The sequence below is a fragment of the Dama dama genome, chromosome 1, assembly GCF_033118175.1.
Source record: "Dama dama isolate Ldn47 chromosome 1, ASM3311817v1, whole genome shotgun sequence".
Classification (NCBI taxonomy): Eukaryota; Metazoa; Chordata; class Mammalia; order Artiodactyla; family Cervidae; genus Dama; species Dama dama.
Window position 1 is genome coordinate 42,552,388 of NC_083681.1, and position 6,536 is coordinate 42,558,923.

At 42.0% G+C, this 6,536-nt stretch overlaps 1 long non-coding RNA gene across 1 annotated transcript; it reads right to left on the reverse strand.

Annotated features, from left to right (window-relative positions):
* Positions 1 to 340: 340 nt before the first annotated feature.
* LOC133048649 (uncharacterized) lies at positions 341 to 6,096 on the reverse strand. Its single transcript, XR_009691090.1, has 4 exons — positions 5,976 to 6,096; positions 5,469 to 5,553; positions 667 to 822; positions 341 to 545 (listed from the first exon to the last, which is right to left on the reverse strand). It is a non-coding gene; the product is annotated as an uncharacterized LOC133048649 (long non-coding RNA).
* Between the last annotated feature and the right edge of the window lie 440 nt (positions 6,097 to 6,536).

The window sequence follows — 6,536 nt, forward strand, 5'->3', positions numbered from 1 at the left end:
TGCTCAGCTGCCTCTCCAGTGGACTCTGAACTCTCTGCTTAGTGCCTGTGGGAACGACAATGGAAGGATAAGACCCCCTCCGGACAGGGGAATCTTGAAGATCACATCCAGGCTACTCATTGCCTGAGAGGAAACATACTGTAATCACCCCTCTCTCCAGACAGGTCATAAACATTTTCCGTATCTATCAGGATGTAATCACAGGTTTATCAATTATTAACTGGTTAGAACGTGACCACAAGCTTATTGATTATTAACTGTTTGGAATGTAACTGTGGGCTGATTGATTATTGACTGTTTGAACACATAACACGTGAATGATGGGGTTATTGTAGTTGTATTTACCCTACCTTTGTTTATGTAAGTCTCAAGGGAATTGGGGTGGTGGGTTTGGACATGTACACATGGGGTATAAAAGATTTTCACAAATGCTGGTCCGGGTCCTTGGTTAAGAGGAGACTCTGCCTTGGGCCCGCCGGTGTAATAAACTGCACTCCACTATCTGCATTGTCCTTCTGAGTGAGTTTGCTTCCCGGAATGCGTGGCTATAACACAGTCAAAAAATAAATAAATAAAAATTATTTTTTACAAAGTCAACCTGACTCAAAAAATAAAAAGAAAGTTCATGTCCAAAGAGGTTAGTGTCCCAGTTCCTTCAGGCCTTACCTCAAGCCCTCTGTTTCCATCCATCACTGGAGTGGGCAACCTCCTTCCAGGTTTGGTTCCTGCTCTCAGATTGACCCTCCATGCTTCTATCATGTGTAATGTCATCTCATAATTTCTCAGGTCCATCAGTTCCCTGTTACCTTCCTCCACTTTCTCCTACATAGATGCCAAAGACATTATGATTGTTGGTGCTTGTATTTTGTTACCTACTTTTGTTATAAATATCAACCTTAGATCTTTAATTTTTTTTAACTAGCTGCTCTGTTTTTTATGTGGTACTTCCAGAAGATTCAAATTCTATGCTATCCTGCTCCTGCCATCTTCTCACATTTCCAGTATATATTCTAATTTTTTTTAGATTCTATGTATTTATTTGGGCTTCCCTGGTGGCACAAATGGTAAAGAATCTGCCTGCTACACAGGAGATCCGGTTTGATCTCTGAGTTGGGAAGATCTGCTGGAGAAGGGAATGGCTCCCCACTCCAGTATTCTTTCTTGGAGAATCCCATGGACAGAGGAGGCTGGCAGGAGTCCATGGAGTCAAAAAGAGTTAGCCATGACTGAGCAACTAACACATACACACACACACACACACACACTTATTTATTTATAATATAAAACACTGAGAAGTCTATAACAAACCATGTTATCACTGTCTATAATAGGATATGCATTATTCTGACCTCTGGAAAATTTGTTGCAATCCCACAATTAATAAAGTTTATACAATATGCATCATTTTTTATTTTTATTTATTTTTTTCACCATACCACATGACATGTGGGATCTTAGTTCCCTGACCAAAGATAGAACCCATGCCCACTGCACTGGATTCTTAAGCCCTGGATTGCTTGGATTGCCTGATATAGTCCCTATGTATCATTTTTAAATCAGAGCAAGAATGGGGAACATTAGATATTCTAAAGTAACTTCTACATTCCTTTTGGAATTTAACCACAGCGATAGGAACTTAGAATAAATTGGCTGAGACAAGAAAGAACATTCAACACATTTGCATGGGTAAAGTATGTAGCATTTTGTATATCCTTTTTTTATGAAATAATTTAGTAGGCGATTTTCGTGTTTGCACATAATCTTCATTCTGATCTTTTTCATACCTTTAGTATGTTTTACTGAGTGGAGTTACCAAAATATATTCAGCCTGGCCCTTTTCATTGGACACATGGTCTGTTCACATTTTTCTTCAGCTTCGGATGATGTTATCATAAATACTTTTGTGCACTTAACATTTTGTTTTTGTTGAATTATTTCCTATGATAGAATCCCAAGAGTGGGATTATTGGGTCAAGGGTAGGAACATCTCCCTGACTCTGGCAATCCATAATTTGAAAATATGTTTTGAGAGTTATTTTTCTTGTTATAGGGAAAAGGTTAAGACTCAGTTGTTGATGGTAAGGATCACATGAAGGAAATACGACAATTTTCCAAGATCACTGCTATTCTATCCTTTCTTCCAGCTGTCAGTCTTTCCTGTTTATTTCATTCAACTTTCATTTTTCATTGATTTAACCAACATTTTTAGAAGGCTAACTATGGTGAACTCACAAGTATGTGTAGTGCTCTGCTCAATGACTAATCTAACAAACATGCTAGAAAGGGACCACCTAATCCAGGTGTGCCCTGGCCTATACTCTCTGTGACCATGAAGGGTACTGTGATTTGTCCTCACTTGACCCCTCCTGAATGTCTGATACTGCTCAAGGAAACTTGGAATCTTTTACCAGGACAGTTCTGGTACCAGCAATCCATCTTCCCCCATAAACAGGTTTAGTCCCATTCCAAAGCAGCCTCGAGTAGAAAAGGTTGGACCCAAGGAATTTTAATTGTGTTAGCTGATACAGTTGCTGATATAAAAGTAATCTTGTTATTTTTATCCCCCAAAAGCCAGTAAGCTAGAACTAACCCCTAAAGTCTCCTAGTCACAACCTGACAGCTATATTGATTCAGTTCATACCACTGACTTTCAGCTTCAGTTTCCCTGACTGTCTTTCTATTGCTCCCCTGAAAACTGAGTCTTGCCCTGAACTCTAGTCCACCCAGCTTGAGCTCTGGTTGTGGTTCTGAATCCCTATCTAACCTAACCAGATTTCCTTTACAGAGGGGCTAGACCCTGCTCCCCAACTCCCAGCCACTGGTTGAGTTTGTGTTCAACAGCTTGAATCTTGAAAACCAAGATTGTTCATGTATCTCTACTTTACGCTCTATGGCTGCACCCAAACACTTGATGGAGCCCTGTAGTCACAAGCCCTGACTCACACCTAGCCTGACTTCACCACACATTTAGGACTAGTAGACTCCTGGAACCCATCCCATCTAGTCCCTTGCTGAGGAGCCTCTACAACTCATGTCCAAGCCTGTTGAGTTATGAATCATCTTCCTAACCTCAATGTCTTAACAGGTAAGAAATCCAGGGGCCAGAGAGTGAAAGTGACTTTGCAAAAGTCAAGAGCAATCTTGTATCAGATCTAGACCCAAAGATCAAGGTTCCTTACTCCTAAGAGGAAAGGAGTAAGTGGAAGACCAGAGAAGAAATTTAGAAATAGGTTGCAGAGCAAAAGTCCAACTACAAGTCCTGAGGGCCCTCAGGGGTGGGTGGTGGGTAGGGAAGAGAGGCAGCAAAATAGGGATGCAAAATCAGGAAAGCACAAGCAGCTAAACTGACGTCATGTGTAGCCCTAGACCATCAGATTGGCTTTAGTTAAATGCCTCTTGAATCTCCAGGATGTCCCAGAGATCTGAAGCAGGGTTAGGCCTGTAAATGCAGGCCAGGGTTTCGCATACATAATTCAAGGGAAAAGTAAGGGTAGAAAATTGAGAAAGGACATAGGGGCCAGGAACCAGACAGGGCCTGACACATAGAGGCTCAGACAGTCCCTCACATCAGCTGGGACCTCCCTACCTCAGGATGGTTAGGCGACCTTTGCTCAAAATACGTATCCCCAGGGCCTTTGGAAGTCCAAAGCTTTCTCTAGGACGTCTGTGACTACTCTGGACATGTAGAGTCTCATGTCCTGCTTTCTCAAGGTAATGTTCTTTGAGTATAGCCTTTGTTTAGCACCATATCAATCTAGGCTTGAAATTTAGCCCTTTCATGGAAAAAAATTAATACACACCATATATAAGATTAATATTTGCTCAGGAATTCGGGTGGTCCAGTGGTTAGGACTCAGTGCTTTCCCTGTCATGGCCCAGGTTCAATCCCTGGGTGGGGAACGAAGATCCTGAAAGCTCTGTAACATAGTCCAAAAAAAAAGATTAATATTTGCTTAAAATGTTAAGGAGGGGTCACAGGTAAGGAGTCCCATCATTCACTGTACAACAGAGAATCTAGAAATCCTCATCACACATTCCTGCTGTCCTTAGCCCCTCCAGCCAGGCCCTGATGATGGTTTTCTCTAGTAGCCCCAATACCATAACTTCCTTCACTGCACCCACTCACATATACTCCTCTGGTTCCTCTGTCTTCCTTCTCCCTTCTCTGTCCTCTGCTGTTTCCTCTCTCAATCATCTCTCAAAATTCAGAAAGAAATTCCTTTCCTTATCTCACTCAGAGAGGCTGGAGCAGGGGGGATGGGTTGGGTCATATTCTTGCACCCCCACTGCTTATTTATCAAATTCTTTTTTCAAACAAAGTCACTTCCCAACCATAGAGGAATTCAAGTGCCAGATGTTAACGTAATCCAAATTTTTTTCCATCTCAATATACACATGCAAATAAAAAGTATGCAGAACTATTCTGATGCATAGTTCATGCCTGACCAAGCGCTATGGTTGTCCTGTTCAAAATGGACTGATAAGAAAGTTTAGAACATCCTGCCTGATTCAGGAGTGTGCCCGTGGCCATGAAAGCTCAGCTGAATCCCAGAACTGAGCCTGAGAAAACTGGATTTATCTTGTGCCCCTTGTGAAGACAATTTACAAACTGCTGATATAGGAAAGACACCGAAAGTAGGGTGCTATTTTTGTTAGATGAGCCAAAAAGTAACTATTGCCTATGACACTTTCATGGGATCTTTCAGGGTTTTTCAACCCTGCAGGAACTCAGAATATTCTCAGGTTGCAAACTTTGGGTAGAAATGTGATACCAATCTAGTTGCAAAAAAATGTGCAATGGTATTTCATATGATCAAACCAGGTGACCAGGTAAGTAATAAAACTTCAGATGTGTGTTTTGTTCTAGTTACTACCTAGTGGTGTAAAACAACAACCAGTTTATTATTCTCAAGGATTATATGGGTCAGGAGTTCAGAAAGGGCATAGCAAGGACAGTTTATATTTGTTCCACAATGCCTGGAACCTCAGTTGGAAAGTCTGAAAGGCTCAGGGGTTACTCAGTGACTAGGTATTGGAATTGTCTGAAGGCTCTTTCACTAATATCTGTAACACTAGAACATCTACATGTGGCCTCTCAAGCTGGAATTTCTCATAGCATGGTGGTTAGGTTTTGCGGTAAAAGGATTTAAGGTGGCCCGCCATGAGCCCTAACTCCTGGTATTCACAGCCTTGTGTAATCTTGTCCCCTTGAGTAACTTGCTCCTAACCAACAAAATATGGTACATTAATGGAATATTCCATCCACGATTAGGTTACAAAAGATCATGACTTCTGTCTTACTATAAGATTCTCTGTCTTGCTGGCTTTGTTAAAGCAAGTTGCCATGTTGAAGAGGCCCAGATGGCAAGGAATTGAGGGTTATCCTGGCCCATAGCCAGTGAGGAATTAAAGACTTCAATACAATAATCCTCAAAGAATTGAATCCTACCAATAACCATATAACTGACCTTGGAAATGGATCCTTCCCCATCTGCAACTTCAGATGAGACCCCAGCACTGGTTGGAAACTTGATTGTAGCCTTGGGAGAGATCCTGCAGCAGAGGAACAAGCCAAGCCATGGTCAAATCCCTTACTTAAAGAAACTGAGATAATAAGTGTATGTTGTTTTAAGTTTAGGGGTGCTTTGTTACATAATAATAGGTATCTAATACAGGTTCCAGGAGTGAGCATCCCACACAAACCAGGCAAAAATTACATTACTTTTGATGACCTGGGCTCAGTCAGGTAGCATTCCTTCTCCCCAAAGTTACAAGCCTGTCAAGTTTCAAGAAGATGGAAGATAGATCCCATCTCTCAAAAGAAGGAATGTCAAAGTATCATCTTGGGGACAGCCTGTGGGGGGAGAGGTGGTACTGTGGCCAGCTTTGGACAGCACAACTTGCCACATGGCTCTTTGGCCTTGTCCTGTAGCAGCACCTGATATGCTCATGTGTAAATTTTAAGTAAGACTTACTTCTTTTGTTGCTGTGTTTAAAATTGAGGTTTTGTTTGTGCTTGTCCTGAAATGTCTCCTCTGCTTTTAAGAAATGCTTAAACAACATCTCAGCATGTCACAAGATGAATGGGAATTGGCCCTCCTGCAACCAGAGAGAACCTCAGAACCATAATTTCCAAGAATGTGAACAGCTATCTGAAGTACAAGCTTCTCTCCCCTAAAGAATGACTCCTAATGAATTACAACATTGCCCTGGCTACATGTTCTGAAATATTCCAGCATTGCCCCATACTCCATGCCAGCTGAACAGAATCAGGACAGTGAGGGACAAGGATGCAGTAAAGAGAACCAACGAACACTAAAGCGAGGCTAAGTCCACGGGTGCTCCCAGCACCCCATAGATTCTAACAACTGCTAAGCAAGAAGGCATCTCAGAAGTTGGTCAGCAAGGGACTTCCTTGACAGCCCAGGGGTGCACTGGGAAGACCCAGAGGAATCGGGGGGAGAAGGAGGTGGGAGGGGGGATCGGGATGGGGAATACTTGTAAATCCATGGCTGATTCATGTCAATGTATGACAA